Below are 17,095 nucleotides of genomic sequence, written 5' to 3'. Positions count from 1 at the left end.
GTGATTTTCCTGCACGGCGCACATGGCATTGTTTGCCATCGTTGTCACCCAGCGCCAGGGATAATGAGCAGAGTGAAAATTGAAGTGTTGGGTTTCTGCAGAGAAATTTCATCATAAGAGACATTGGATGCTAAGCACATCATCTTTCAAGCTCTCCTAATACATCAGAAAAAATACATCAATTAAAATAATGTAACAAAACACAGAGGAAACGTAGGAAAGAGAAAATTGCTTGTGGTACTTCAAAGGTACCACATGGACCCCGAATTCCCCGGAGGATTTCCTGTATGGGAAAAATGCAACGTGAGCAAACATGTTTTCCAGCTGGAGAGGCCAAATGCGGGACTGATGAAGAGGACTGGGTTCTAGCTCTTCAAATAAAACACCAGGTGTTTACCTCAAACGTTGCCTGGAAGAAGCAAGTACAACTGGATGCCCAGAAATGAGACTAAAGGAGCTTAAACAGGAAGTAGAAAGCACCCATCCAGAATTGACCTGAGGCCCCAGCAGGGAGGATGCAAATCTGACGTGGTATCCAGCTTTGATTCTCCAGCATCTGGGCATGAGGAAGGCCCTGGCAGGATGCCAACCCCAGTCCATGCCAAGGGAGAAACACCTCCTGTCTCGCCCCCTCCTGCACCTCCAAATCTGGTGGCTCTTTGGAAATACAGCTTTGCAGACTTCAGAAAAAAGGGAGCTCTCGGTCACATTGGACGGTGATGAAATTTTCTTTCACAGGAGAGGCTTTTCTCAGTGTGCTCTTCATTTAAAGGGTATCTGGCTAAGCCATTGATAAAGGCACTGCCTCCAAGGGAGGGGGTGGATGGAGAAGGGATTCACTTTTCTTGAACAGGTCTAGTAAGAAAATGATTCCTCTTTGCTTGCAAAGTTGGAGATTTGAGTCATTAAGTACACTGTTCTGCCTGCTTTTTAAGTGCATACAAGAGAATGTGGAAAAAAAAACCCCACAAATGTTGGACCTTATTAAAGTTGTGGGGATGACAAGGTTCTGGAAATAAGAACTGCAAAAACTGTGACTTTCCACACACTGGCCACAAACACTGTAGTAATTTAATCTAGCAATGAATGTGTCTGGAGATACAACAGAAATGACATAAATGGCTCCCAAGCCTGGATATGGACTCGACCTATGAGCCCTGTTCAGGAGGGAAACAGAGACCTCTGAAGAAAGCATGTGAGAAGAGCTACAATTCAACCCATGATCAGTGGACCTTTCATAAGAAAAGGTCTGGCCCAGATTTTGTCATGGACTGGAGCCCTATGTTTCCCTGACAGCCACTCCAAAGTAGTGTCTTCATATTTGGCATTTTTTTTGGTCCACTCAAGCTTGATTTTTAAGATCATTCTCATGATATCTAACAGACATTGCTTAACCTCTTACTTGTTAGTCCCTATCCTCAAGCTCCCTATGGTGCTAAGTTCAGTCGCTCAGTGGTGTCCAGCTCTTTGCGACCTCGTGTACTGCAGCACACCAGGTTTCCCCGTCCATTACCAACACCCAGAGCTTGCTCAAACTCATGTCCATCGAGTCAGTGATGCCGTCCAATCATCTCATCCTCTGTCATTCCCTTTTCCTCCTGCCTTCAATCTTTCCCAGCATCAGGGTCTTTTCCAATGAGTCAGCTCTTCGCATCAGGTGGCCAAAGTACTGGAGCTTCAGCTTCAGCATCAGTCCTTCCAATGAATATACAGGACTGATTTCCTTTAGGATTGACTGGTTTGATCTCCTTGCAGTCCAAGGGACTCTCAAGAGTCTTCTGTAACACCATTGTTCAAAAGAGTCAATTCTGGTGACTGCAGCCACGAAATTAAAAGACACTTCCTCCTTGGAAGAAAAGCTATGACCAACTTAGACAGCATATTAAAAAGCAGGGATACTACTTTGCCAACAAAGGTCCGTCTCATCAAAGCTATGGTTTTTTCAGTAGTCATGTATGGATATGAGAGTTGGACCATAAAGAAAGCTGAGAGTGAATAACTGATGCTTTTGAACTGTGGTGTTGGAAAAGACTCCTGAGAGTCCCTTGGACAACAAGGAGATGAAATCAGTTCATCCTAAAGGAAATCAGTCCTGAATATTCATTGGAAGGACTGATGCTGAAGCTTAAGCTCCAATACTTTGGCCACCTGATGCAAAGAGCCAACTCATTGGAAAAGACCCTGATTTGGGGGAAAATTGAGGGCAGGAGTAGAAGCGGGCGACAGAGGATGAGATGGTTGGACAGCATCACCAACTCAACAGACATGAGTTTGAGCAAACTCTGGGAGACAGTGAAGGACAGTGAAGCCTGTTGTACTGTGATCCATGGGGTCACAAAGAGTCAGACACGACTGAGTGACTAAACAACCTGACCCCTTACAGAGCCATGAATACAGCTTCAGCGAGGTTTTCTGTTGAAAGCAATGGTCCTCAACCAGGGGCAGTTTTGTCCCTAGGGGACATTTGACACTGTCTGGGGACATCTTTGTCATAACTGGGAGGGAGCTTCTGAAATCTAGTGGGAGGAGAACAGGGATGCTGCTACATATACTTTGGCCACCTGATGCGAAGAGGTGACTCATTGGAAAAGCCCCTGATGCTGGGAGGGATTGGGGGTAGGAGGAGAAGGGGATGACAGAGAATGAGACGGCTGGATGGCATCACCGACTCGATGGACATGAGTTTGGGTGAACTCCGGGAGTTGGTGATGGACAGGGAGGCCTGGCATGCTGAAATTCATGGGGTCGCAGAGTCGGACATGACTGAGTGAATGAACTGAACTGAACTTGGGGTTCCTGGGCCCAATTCCAGTGTGTGTGTGTGTGTGTGTGTGTGTAGGCTTTCCCTATCAACAAGAAATTCTCAGACACCAACTCCACTCTGACACTATCTATGTGGAGAGAATATCAGACTCCAGAAGTAAAGGGCTCAGTTCTACGAGACCACCTTCCACTTTAAACACCCACCACAAGCTCAGGTTGTTACCTGTGCTTCTGAACAACCAGCTCCAAGTGGAGGTTCCAATGACCTCCTCAATTCAGAATGCTAATCTCAAGTCCAGGATGTCACCTGTACTTCTACCAACTGGCTGTAAGTCAGAGGTTCCCACAACCCTCTCCTTGGGTTCAATTAATTTGGTAGAATGACTCACAGAACTCAGGAATCCTGTCTACTCACTAGATTATGGACTTATTATGAAGTATATTAAAGGATACAAATCAATGAGCAAATGAAGAGACAAAAGACACATAGGGTGAGTTCCTGAATAAAGGAGCTTCTATCCTTGTAGAGTTTAGGGCCTAGAATGATGGCAACATGGAAGTGTTCTGTTTCCCCTTACCTAGAAGCTCTCTGAACCCCCTTCTTTTGGGCTTTTAATAGAGGCTTCATTATCTTCCCTGATAGCTCAGTTGGTAAATGCTTCATTACCTTCCCTGATAGCTCAGTTGGTAAAGAATCTGCCTGCAATGCAGGAGACCCCAGTTTGATTCCTGGGTCAGGAAGATTCCCTGGAGAAGGGATAGGCTACCCACTCTAGTATTCTTGGGCTTCTCTTGTGGCTCAGCTGCTAAAGAATCCACCTGCAATGTGGGAGACTTGTGTTAGATCCCCGGGTTGGGAAGATCCCCTGGAGAAGGGAAAGGCTACCCACTTCAGTATTCTGGTCAGGAGAATTCCATGGACTGTATAGTCCATGGGGTTGCAAAGAGTTGGACACGACTGAGCGACTTTCACTTTATTTCACTTTTCATTACCTATGCCTTGTAAAATAATAGAAATAATAATAGTGAAACCAGTCAATCCTAAAGGAAATCAACCCTGAATATTCATTGGAAGGACTGATGCTGAAGCTCAAGCTCCAATACTTTGGCCACCTGATGCAAAGAGCTGACTTAAGAGAAAAGACCCTGATACTGGGCAAGGTTGAGGGCAGGAGAAGAGGGTGACAGAGGATGCGATGGTTGGAGAGCATCACCAACTCAATGGATATGAGTGTGAGCAAACTCTGGGAGATGATGAAGGACAGGGGAGCGCAGCATGCTACAGTCCATGAGGTTACAAAGAGTTGGACATAACTTAATGACTGAAAAACAATAGTAATAATAAAAACAAACGTCAAGTGAGTAGAGTTCAGACACCACAAGAGGGAGCTCTCATGCCCTGAGAACTTTTGAAATCCCCAAACTTAATTTCCTTAAAACCAAATCAGACTAAATAGTTCAAATTTCCAGAACTCAGTGGAATGCTTGTTTCAATTTTGAGGCTTTCCAGTGTTACCAGAAATCTGAAATTGCTTCTCAGCATGTATCCAGAAAAGACGAAAACTCTAATTCAAAAAGATACACGTATCCCAATGTTCATTGCAGCATTATTTACAATAGCCAAGACATGGAAGCAACCTAAATGTCCACTAACAAATGGATATGGTACATGTATACAATGGTATATTGTGTGTATGCTCAGTTGCTCAGTTGTGTCTGTCTATTTGTGACCCCATGGATTGCAGCCCACCAAGCTCCTCTGTCCATGGAATTTTCCAAGCAAGAATACTAGAGTGGGTTGCCATTTCCTACTCCAGGGGATCAAGTAGGATCATCTCTTTTGTTTCCTGCACTGGCAGGTGGATTCTTCACCACTCAGTCAACTGGGAAGCCCACACGGAATATGACTTAGCCATTAAAAAGAATGAAATAATGCCATCTGCAGCAATATGAATGGACCTAGCGATTGTCATAGCGACTGAAGTAAGTCAGACAAAGAGAAATATCATATGGCATCCCTTAAATGCAACATCTAAAAATAAATAATATAAATGAACTTATTTACAAAATAGAAACAGACTCACAGACTTAGAGAATGAATTTATGGTTACCGGGGGGAAAGGATGGGGAGAAGGAATAGTTAGGGAGTTTGGGATGGACGTGTATACACTGCTATATTTAAAATGGTTAATCAACAAGGACCTCGTGTAGAGCACAGGGAACTCTGCTCAGTGTTACATGGCAGCCCGGATGGGTAGGGAGTTTCAGAGGGAGTGGATATGTGTATATGTATGGCTGAGTCCCTTTCCTGTCCACCTGAAACTACCACAACATTGTTAATCAGCTACACTCCAATACAAAAATACTTTAAATAAATAAAAGCTATTTTGATTTCAGGATTTAAAAAAAAGATACATGTACCCCAATGTTCATAGCAGCACTAATTACAATAGTCAGGACATGGAAGCAACCTAAATGTCCATTGACAGATAAATGGATAAAGATGTGGTATTATACACACACACATGCTCTTACCTCTCAAGAAGAGCATGAGGCTTCAGGAGCCATTTTATATTTCTCTAGCCATTTGCCTCAGTTAATCTTAAAATCTTATTTTGCAGAGAGGCAATTTTGTTTTTTATTTTTTAATTGAAGCATAATTGATTTGGGGCTTCCCAGATGGCTCAGCAGTAAAGAATCTACCTACAATGCAGGACATGCGGGTTCGATCCCTGGGTTGGGAAGATCCCCTGGAGGAGGAAGTGGCAATCCACTCCAGTATTCTTGCCTGGAGAATCCCCATGAACAGAGGAGCCTGGTGGGCTACAGGCCATGGAGCCACAGGCAGACACTACTGAAGCAACTGAGCACTCACACACAAAACTGCCAATATTTACACTAATAGTAGGTGTGCTTTTGGAGTAGCTCATGATTTTGGAATGTTGTGGGAGCAATGTGGTTTCCTTACTTCTAGTAGAAATATAATTTTAAATGTCCTCCATGTTCAGGAACTCCTGTGTACAATATTTTTATTGTATTATTTTTATCTGCTGTTCAGCTATTATTAAGATTCCAGGGCATTCGAAACTTGACTCTGGAAGCCAAAGGAAAGCACCTTGCTCATATGTCTGCAAGTAATGCTGCCCTTAAAGGGATCAATGGGGCTTCCCTGGTGGCTCAGTGGTAAAGAATCTGCCGCCAATGCAGGAGACATGGGTTCGATCCCTGGTCCAGAAAGATTCCACATGCCACAGAACAACTAAGCCCACATGTAACAACTACTGAGCCCGTGATCAGCAACAAGAGAAGCCAGTGCAATGAGAAGCCCACTTGTCACAACTAGAGAAAAGCCCATGCAGCAATGGAGACCCAGCACAGCCAAAAATAAATAAATAGAAAATTAATTTTAAAAAGGGACAAATGACAGCCAAACCTCTGTCGTGGTCCAAAGGGATATATCCTCAAATGATAATTTAGAAAAACAGCCAAGAGAGGCCCAAAAACTGCCCTAAGAAAAGGAAAAACAACATTAGAAATTTAGCAATCAGTTTGATAAAATGAGAAAGCTCTGAATTGAACCAAACAACAGCCCAGTCCTACCAGAGAGTATAAAACTGCCATTTGTTACCACCATACATGAGTTAAACCATTGGCCTACTGACAAGATGGCAGCCTTCATGACTCAGCAGTAGTGGGGAAACATTAATAAGGCCACAAAAAGCATCTACCTCACTTGTCTTGTTTGTTCAAAGTACAACCCAGGGAAGCCTATTCATACCACTCCCAGACATTTGAAACTGCCTAATGGACCTTTTGAGAAATGGCAAATGGATTTCATACAATTTCCTCCACTTAATGAATTTAAATATGTTTTAGTCGTGATCTGTATGTTTTTACACTAGACTGAAGTCTACCATGTAGAAAGGCTAGTGCCTCTTCTGTGGGTAAAATCCTCTTGGAAAAGATTATCCTTACCTGGGGAACTCCTCTCAAATTTCATAGTGATCAAGGAACCGGTTTTTACTGGCCAAGTACCTCAACAAGTCTGTGCTGTGTGGCTGGTTTTACAACACTTTCACTGTTTACCATCGTCCTTCCTCTGGTTTAGTTGACCACGGTAATTGCATGCCTAAGATTCAAGCTGGCAAAATCTGCCAAGGCCCTCCAAACACTTTGGCCAAAAGCAACGCCATTGGTCCATCTAAATCTCAGATCCACTCCTTTGGGAACTCATAAACTGTCACCCTTTGCGACAGGTGCAGAATGCCCAATGAACTTGGCTCTTGCTTCTTTAGACCCACAATTGAAAAAGAGAGAGATACTCTGGTATTGAAAAGGCCTATTAAAAATAGGCCTATTTTTAAAAAATGCATCTATTAAAACTAACAATGCTTTAACATTAGTCGACAGATGAATGGATAAAGAAAATTGAGTACAAGCATATAATGGAATATTATCAGCCATAGAAAAGAATGAAGTAACACCATTTGCAGCAACATGGATGGACCTAGAGATGATCATACTAAGTGAGCCAGACAAATATCATATGATAGCGCTTACATGTGGGATCTAAAAAAAAAAGACACAAATTAACTTCTTTACAAAACAGATAGCGCTTACATGTGGGATCTAAAAAAAAAGACACAAATTAACTTCTTTACAAAACAGAAATCAACTCACACACATAGAAAACAAACTTATGGTTATCAAAGGGGAAAGGGAGGAGGGATAAATTCGGAGTTTGGGATTTACATATACACACTAATACGTATAAAATAAACAAGGACTTACTCTATAACACAGGGAACTGTACTCAGTATTTTGCAATAACATATAAGGGAAAAGAATCAGGAAGTCTATAGATACAGATATAAAACTGAATCACTTTCTTGTACACCTGAAACTAGGTGTGAAACCAGTAAAACTGACACACCGTCGTAAATCAAGCACATTTCAAAAACAGGTCAGTAACAATGCTTTGGAAGAGCAACCTTTTCACAGTGCGCTTTCGGGAGATGACCTTAAGCATCACACTTTGCAACCTGGAGATTTTGTATACTGGGAAAGACATGACCAGAAGAATTCTCTTCAATCTCACCACAAAGACCCTTATCAAGTACTGCTAACCAGCTCCTGTGCCCCCCAAACTCCAAAGAATGGACTCTTGGACTCACATGACACTCCTAAAGAAAGTGCCATGTCCCGACTGGTCTGCACATCATCTGGTGACCGGAAGTAAGGATTTCCCAGAACTGAAGCAAGTGACATCTGCTGAGGCAGCTTTCGCAAGATATCTGGACCAGGCCTGGTAGAATGCTGCCACCAAAATTCTGTCAGCGACATACTGTTCCAGATGATCTCCAGTGTCCACGATATTGATAACATATGGACTTTAGGTAAAAAGTACATGGAAGTTCTTCCTCCTACCCTTCCATGTAACTCATATGTGAACTTTATGTATTTCCAATCTGTGTACTTTCCCTCCAGTGTGAGACATTATACCCAGGAAAGGTCCTTCCTGACAACTGAGGGGAAACAAGCCACTGAATCTAGAAAAACTGACTCTTGCTCAGCAGTGCTTTCAGAGAAAGATCGTGATCAAAGGGGGGAAATCTAAAAAATTAATAAACAGAAACCTCAAGAAAGGGAGACCAGAAGGAGGAGGTCTTATGCCCTATGACTATAGCAGAGCCCAGCACAAAGCAGATGGACTCCTCTTCTTTCCTGGCAAGGACTCAGCCGATGAAAAGCCATGGATTCTTTGTTTACTAGAGCCCTCCCAAGTTCCTTTTCCTTCCTATAAAGTGTTCTCCTCCCCTTGCATTGCACACACCTTGCTATGGTTGCAGATCCCAAATTACAATTTTCTGCTGATCCTGAATAAACCCATCTTTGCTAGAGAAACTTCTGAAGTCTGTTTCTTTCAGGTCAACAGCATGACTGATTAAACTCACTGGCCACTCGTGATTGAATTATCCTCCTGCCCATCTCCCTCCCCGGAAATCAGGGGGTGGGACTGAAATTTCCAACCGTCTAATCAAGGTTGGTTCCCCTAGCTACCAGTCCCTCTCCTTAGGAGCTTTCCAAAAGTCACTTCATTATTATAAACCCAGGTGTAGTGGAAAGGGGTTCATTATGAATAAGGCAACCAATTCTCCTCTAGGGCTCTGAAGCGTTTTCTGGAACTGAGGACAAGTAACCAAGTACTGTAACAAAAGATACTCCCATTGTTCTTTTCACTCAGGAAATTCCAAGGATTTGGGGAGCTGTGAATCAGGAATTGTGGATGAAATATTTATGAAAAATATAATTTAGTAATCTGAATGACCAAATATACATGCGTTTCTTTTCTTCTTTTGGTCACACCACAGGATTTGCAGGGTCTTACTTCCCCAACCAGGGATCAAATCCAAGCCCATGGCAGCGAAAGTACAAAGTCATAACCACTTGGCCACCAGGAAGTTCCGTATTTCTTATAAATCACAATATCACAAATACACAGAACAGGTCCCACCACAAAGAACTATGTGTCCTCAAATCTCAACATTGCTAAAGTTGTGAAATCCTGGTCTAAAGAACAAGTTAAAGCTCGTGCGTGGGGAGAATTTAAATATGGTTTTAGAGTGATATGAAAAGTCAGGAAATCAATTTCTAGGCAGGTATTTGTCAGGGTTCAGGAAGAAAACGGGCAGCCAACTGAAATGCTGAAATTTGAGGAGATTTTCATTGGAGTGGTGATATCACATATCCCCTGGAACGTCTGCACCACGTTTTGTGTACCAAGCTCCCCCAGCTGTCTTTTACTCACAAGTAGCACCTACTTCTCTTGATCAAATAACTGCCCTGAGACTACGAGAACCTACTCAATCAACAGAAAGGAGAGCAGAAAGCATGAAGGGAATTCCCATCACTTTGGATTTGGATCTGCTCTTCACCAATGACTCAAGGATGCAGGAATAAAAGGCCCCAAGACCACCTGGCCTGTATCTAACTCCTCTGAGGTACAGAGGCTCCAGAGCTTTCTTCCATGGGGCTTGGCTGGGCACCACACCCTCACCACCCCCTCAGCTTGGGCCCACATCCGCTTCTGACCTATGATGGGTTTTTCCTCAAAACCACCATTACATGTGTCCTCATCTCTGGCTCTACCTCTTTGGAACCTAACCCAAGACAGAGATGATTTATAATGATGGACTGGGTCTAGAGAAGACTCAAAGGCCAGTGCCATGTCCCACTCTGCACTCTGATCACCATCCCAGCAGAGATTTTGGAAAAGATGATGAGAACTATCAGGATGTATTGGTATAGCCACCCTGGAGAACAGTATGGCATGCTTAGTTGCTGTCATGTCCAACTCTTTGTGACCCTATGAACTGTAGCCTGCCAGGCTTCTCTCTCCATGGGAATTATCCAGGCAAGAATACTGGAGTGGGTAGCCATGCCCTCCTCCAGGGCATATTCCCAACCCAGGGATCGAACCCAGGTCTCCCACATTGCAGGTGGATTCTTTACCAGCTGAGCCACACGGAAAGCCCAAGAATACTGCAGTGGGTAACCTATCCCTTCCCAAGGGGATCTTCCCAACCCAGGAATTGAACCGGTGTCTCCTGCATTGCAGGCAGATTCTTTACCAACTGAACTACCAGGGAAGCACAGACAGTATGGAGGTTCCTTAAATTAAAAATAGAGTTGCCACATGTTCCTGCAATCCCACTCTTGAGCATATCTCCAAAGAAAATCATACTCCAAAAGGATATGTATACCCCAATGTTCATAGCAGCATTAGTCACAATAGCCACGACATGGAAACAACCCAAATGTTCATAGACAGAGGGATGGATAGATAAATGTGGTTCATATACACAATGGAATATTACTTGGCCATAAAAAAGAATGGAATAATGCCATTTCAGCAACATGGATGGGCCTAGAGATTATCATACAAAGTAAGTCAGACAAAAATATCATATGATATCACTCATACATGGAATCTAATTTTTTTAAATGATACAAATGAACTTATAAAACAGAAATAGACTCACAGATTTCAAATCTAAAGTTACAGTTACCAAAGTGGAAACTTGGGAGGGAGGGATAAATTAGGAGCTTGAGATGAACATATACACACTACCATATAAAATAGATAATCAACAATGACCTACTGTATAGCACAGGGAACTCCACTCAATACTCTATAATACTTGCTTGTAGACTTTTGGATCGCAGCCATTCTGACTGGCGTGAAATGGTACCTCATAGTGGTTTTGATTTGCATTTCTCTGATAATGAGTGATATTGAGCCTACAAGCAATAAATGCTGGAAAGGGTGTGGAGAAAAGGGAACCCTCTTACACTGTTGGTGGGAATGCAAACTAGTACAGCCACTATGGAGAACAGTGTGGAGATTCCTTAAAAACTGGAAATAGAACTGCCTTATGATCCAGCAATCCCACTGCTGGGCATACACACTGAGGAAACCAGAAGGGAAAGAGACACGTGTACCCCAATGTTCATCACAGCACTGTTTATAATAGCCAGGACATGGAAGCAACCTAGATGCCCATCAGCAGATGAATGGATAAGAAAGCGGTGGTACATATACACAATGGAGTATTACTCAGCCATTAAAAAGAATACATTTGAATCAGTTCTAATGAGGTGGATGAAACTGGAACCTATTATACAGAGTGAAGTAAGCCAGAAGGAAAAAACACCAATACAGTATACTAACACATATATATGGAATTTAGAAAGATGGTAACAATAATCCTGTGTACGAGACAGCAAAAGAGACACTGATACATAGATCAGTCTTAAGGACTCTGTGGGAGAGGGAGAGGGTGGGGAGATTAGGGAGAATGGCATTGAAACATGTATAATATCATGTATGAAAAGAGTCGCCAGTCCAGGTTCGATGCACGATACTGGATGCTTGGGGCTGGATACTGGATACTGGGACGACCCAGAGGGAGGGTATGGGGAGGGAGGAGGGAGGAGGGTTCAGGATGGGGAGCACGGGTATACCTGTGGCGGATTCATTTCGATGTTTGGCAAAACTAATACAATATTGTAAAGTTTAAAAATAAAATAAAATAAAATACTCTATAATAACCTATACGAGTAAAGACTCTGAAAAAGAATGAATATATGTGTAACTGAATCACTCTGGTACATACCTGAAATACACTGTAAAACAACTACACTCCAATAAAATTCTTTTAAAAAAATAAAAGAAAGTAGCTGACTGGACTCTGGGGAGGGCTCTCTGGTTACAGGGAAGTGAGTCAGTGATAAACAGAAGCAGTTCTGCCCTGGGTGGCAAATAGAAGGAGCTGCAAGTTTTGCAGGTTGTGGGGAGACCACACTCTGAAGGTCAACGGCTTCCCAGCCAGCCCAGCAGCCTCAAGTGGAGGAAAGCACTCAGCACAGGCTCAGCCCGAGCTGCCATGTCATGGGAAGAAAAGCCAGGACGGCAGAACTGAACTGTCGGAGGGAGCTGGTACCATTGCCACCACCACTACCAGCCCCCATCAACTGCTCCCAGGGGCAGAGTACACAGCATCTCTTCTTTGTCCTATGCTCCAAGCACAGGGTCAAGCTATGGTAAATCCCCAGCAGATGTGTGTCACATGAACCAATCAACTTATCAGGGACCAATGTGGCAATAGCTGATACGGAAGCCCTCACGATACCCACTTCCCGGTGTTCCCACTTTGTGTAGTTCCCGCTGGTTGAGTGTGGGCAGGACCTGTGACTTGCATCTGACTAACAGAGAGGTGAGATTCAATGCAGGAAAAGTGACAGGAGGTAGGAGATTACATATACATGATTACATAATTGGAGGCCCGTCTTACTGATGTCTACCTCTCTCTTCTTTCCGGCTTTGAAGACACAAGCTGCCATGGTGAGAGCTACTGGTGGAAAGGGTTGATTGATTGGGTGTCCAACCCAGGGTGAAACTGGGGCTTCAGTCGGACACCCTGCCTGGAATTGAATGCTGTCAACGATTGAGGGAGCTGAGAAGGGAATCCTGAATGTCAGATAAGGCCGCCACCATGTCCAACACCCTGATTGCAGCCTTGCAGAGGACCCAGCTAAGCCGTGCCATGACATAATAAATGTGCATGGTTTTAGGTTGCTAAGTTTGCAGTAATATTGTTGTGTGGCAATAGATAACTAATATTAATGAGCAGTGATGCAGTTCAGCTACTCCTGCTTGACATGAATAATAAACACTCATGGGGGAGGTGGGGGTCGTACTATCCTGACCCAGTACAAAGTACATATGCAGTCTTGTCTTTCCCAGAGAAGTAAAAAATGGGAAAGATAACCTTATTCATTCATCATTTTCTGTATACACTGGACCTTAAATACAAAAGAGGGATGAGCTCTCCCCTTGTTTCTTCCATCTTCATCACCACTTGCCATCTCCAAGCACCAATGATCCACATTGGAATGGATCATTTGGAATCCACATTTGGAATGTGCCAAAACTCATTTCAGATGTTTCACCCACCCTGGGCTAACAGCACAATTTATAGGGGGCTAAGTATTATGGATACAATTTTTGTAATTTCATATGGACTTTAAAATATAAGAAAAGTGGGGAAAAGAATATTCTGACAGATGAAACTTCATTAGCTGTGAGAAACATGCTTGTGCTTGTGCTCAGTCACTCATTTGTGTCTGACTCTCTGTGACCCCGTGGACTGTAGCCCGCCAGGCTCCTCTATCCATGGGATTCTCCAGGCAAGAATACTGGAGTGGGTTGCTGTGCCCTCCTCCAGGGGATCTTCCCGATCCAGGGATCAAAACTACGTCTCCTGAACTGCAGGTGGATTCTTTACCATTGAGCCACCTGGGAACCCTGTTAGAATTATAGTGTTAGAAACGAAATGGTCTAAAATTCACATCTCACAAAACAGAAAACTGCATCAAGAAAGATTCGGGATCTCACAGATAGAAAATTGGTGGGAAACAAGTTTTTCACTCCACCAGGCTATCATTCCGTCACATTGCTGTCCTTCAAATTCAGGGTACAGACCTCTTCAATCTCTATCATTATATGACCCTAAAATTTTCCCAAGTATTATGCCTACATCTGAATGTGAAATCATGTGTAATCACATTTCACCTGCCTTCACTAATAAGGTTGTTTTAATTGTTGCTGGGAAAAACTGAGGGCAGGAGGAGAAGGGGGTGACCGAGGATGAGATGGTTGCATGACATCACCGACTTAGTAGACACAAGTTTGAGCAAACTGGGAGATAGTGAAGGACAGGGAAGCCTGGCATGCTGCAGTCCATGGGGTCACAAAGAGTCAAACACAACTATGCAACTGAACAACAACAACAACAACAAAAGATTTGGGAGTCTTCCAAACAGCATGTAGCCTAAACCAAGAGATGTTTGCTGAAGTTGTTTTCCAGCATCTTGGGGTCCAGTTGTGCTTTTGAGCCAAGCTAGTTAAGACTGGACAGGACCACACTGACCCTCCAACTGCGCATGCACAAGTGTCTGCTAAATGACCTTTAGACATCTGAAGGCCAAAAGCTCCACTCTCGGATGGTGCTAAGCACCTCCATCTTTGAAAGTGCAGAGGTTTGTAGTTGAGTTATGCCAGCGTGCAACTAGAATTACCCGACCTTTTTTTTGACTGCCTTTCCTCACGCCCCCTCATACCTCAAACCACCCTGTTTTTGTTTTTTTTTTTTAAATTTATTATCCTATAAATGCTCCGGGCTTCCCTGGTGACTCAGATGGTAAAGAATCTGCCTGCAATGAAGAAGACCCAGGTTTGACCCCTGGGTCAGGAAGATCCCCTGGAGAAGGGAATGGCAACCCACTCCAGTATTCTTGCCAGGGAAATCCCATGGGCAGAGGAGCCTGGCAGGCTACAGTCCATGGGGTCACAAAGAGTTGGACACGACCGAGTGACTAACACTTTCACTTTAAAGACATGCATTGGTGCAGTGGTAAAAGAATCCACCTGCCAATGCAAGAGACACAAGAGATATGGACATGACTGAGCGACTAACATACACATAAATGCTCCAAGCCCCTGAGCTTCAGAGAGCTGGATATGAGACTTGTTTTCTTGTCTCCTCTCTTGGCTGCCTTGTGAATAAACCCTCTCTCCCCTGCAAACCTCAGCATCTGAGAATTTTGCCTTGCTCTAAGTTAGGCAAAAGGAACCTGGTTCAGTAACAAAAGGAGTCCTTCCCTCTTTCTATAATCTCATACATTGAGCATTCCTGAGCTCTGCTGAAGTCCTAGGGGAGAATCATGAGATGAAGGCCATGGCTGCTGCCTCTACCAGGAAAATTTACTCAGGTTGGGGTCCCATTTTAAAATATGCTTAAAATGACAGAAGTTTAAAATGGGCTTAGTGGTGGGTGAGTTGCATCTCTGTTGGGCTGTTTTTGCCTTGACCTTTGGGCTCACAATATGTCATCCTTCTGTGCACATAGCTAGTATTGGGCAGGTTTTTTCCCCCCACAAAATGGAGGTTCTGTAAGATTGGACAGCATTTCAAATTTCTGTAATGGGGGTCATTACGCACTTTTAAGACTCGAATAGCCCCACTGCCTCCTGGTTGGCTGTTTAAAAACACAAAGGGTTGGCAGAGTTGAGGCGAATTGCTCACATTTGGGGTTTTTATGTATAATTTTTAGACAAATGAAAGACAAAATAAGGTACAAAACCCGTCTTCATAACAGGGCCCATCTGCTGCAAGGAAAAATATTGTTATCACGTGTGAAAATTCAACTACATGGTGAGGGGGAAGTCAGAGCATAATCTAAAAGTTAAAAAGATCACATGTTACCTTAAATTCCATCTCTTATTCTGTCTCCTCCAGTTCATTCCGGTATATGATACACATAGCAGGCCTTCAACTCTCTGCAACTGTGGCACCAAACACAGCATTTGTTTTTAATCATGGAAGACTTGATTTTCATTCATTTGAAGCTGAGAGTAACCACGAACTTATGTGGGAGTTCAGAGCGAGGCTAGAGATGCCCTAGACCGGCCCCCAGGAGAATCTGGTTGGTCTGGGCTTCGGACTCATGGCGAATTGCTTTCACCTGCCCTGTGTCCGATGGTTGACGCTGACTCAGGCTGCCAGCAAGTTCTGCCAGGGCGCTGAAGCCAGCTAACCCGGTGTCTGAGCTGTGAGATCTTGGAGGCCTCCACTCACTTGATGTTTCCAGGGCTACAAGGTCTCTGCTTCATGGTTGAACTTATTCTCTTGACCCTCCCTCAGAGGAGGCGGAACAATGACTTAGGGGCAGCTGGATTTGAAAAGACCAACAGTGACTTACAGATCACCAAGTTCAGAGATTTGTCAGAGTTCGCCAATGCAGTCTGTGTCTAAGGTCCACTTCAAAATGTTGATATTGTAGAGCTGTTTTCCATCTCAATAAAATGCTAAGTGGTCTAGAGCTATGTTCTGGGGAGGCTTTTACCTTAGGGGAAAAATGTAGCATTAAATGGTACCCTTGTTTATCCAGTTGTTCAAAACAGGAAGTTCACAAGTCTTCCAAGCCCAGCTGAGTTCCAAGTTCTGTTGATTCAAAATTTTTCTTTTTGACTGTGTTTCTTACTGAGTGAACACAAGAGACTATTTATGCTACATATTTTTAAAATCATTATGAAATATTTCCCCATATTTGCACCATGGCATTAATTTAAGAAAAGTGAACATTATTATTATTTCCCCTACATGCCCCAGCTAAAACCCACTCCCTTTTCCAAGGTATCTCAACCTCAGCATTTGCTGTGAGGCTGTGCTGTGTATCATAGAATGTTCATCAGCATCTCTGGCTTTTTACCTGTTAGAATGCCAAATAGCCCTTCCCCAGACAAGAAAACCACAAAGGTTTCCAGATATGGCCACGTGTCCTCTGGAACCTGAAATCACTCTGTTTGAGAACCACTGCTCTAGAGCTAAATGTCATCCTGAGTTTTGTGTTCACTGTTTGCTGCTGACCGTTTTTATCACTATATTTGTATAAGGGGGCTTCCCAGGTGGCTCAGATGGTAAAGAATCCACCTGCCAATGCAGGAGAAAAAGGATCGATCCCTGGGTCAGGAAGATCCTCTGGAGAAGGGGATGGCAATCCACTCCAGTATTCTTGCCTGGAAAATCCCATGGACAGAGGAGCCTAATGGGCTACAGTCCATGGTGTCGCAAAGAGTTGGACATGACTGAGCACACATACACACATATTTGTATAAATATTATTTAGGTTTCCATTTTTAAAAATTCTTAAAACTCTATACAAAACTTACAGTTAAGGAAAAAGGAGGCACTGAATCTACTGAGGAATTG

General features: G+C 43.5%; 1 long non-coding RNA gene across 1 annotated transcript in view; it reads right to left on the bottom strand.

The window, feature by feature from the left end:
- Positions 1 to 16,390, bottom strand: part of LOC147339746 (uncharacterized) — a 168,233-nt gene extending 151,843 nt beyond the window's left edge. The window contains exon 1 of the long non-coding RNA XR_015158552.1: positions 15,590 to 16,390. This is a non-coding gene — a long non-coding RNA (uncharacterized LOC147339746). The remainder of the gene's footprint in view (positions 1 to 15,589) is intronic.
- Positions 16,391 to 17,095: the final 705 nt, after the last annotated feature.

This window comes from Bos grunniens, chromosome X (assembly GCF_055505025.1).
Source record: "Bos grunniens cultivar Pamir isolate PY7600 chromosome X, Bosgru_T2T1.0, whole genome shotgun sequence".
In the NCBI taxonomy this organism is placed as follows: domain Eukaryota; kingdom Metazoa; phylum Chordata; class Mammalia; order Artiodactyla; family Bovidae; genus Bos; species Bos grunniens.
The sequence above is the reverse complement of the archived record's forward strand: the minus strand, read 5'-3'. Positions and strand labels throughout refer to the sequence as shown.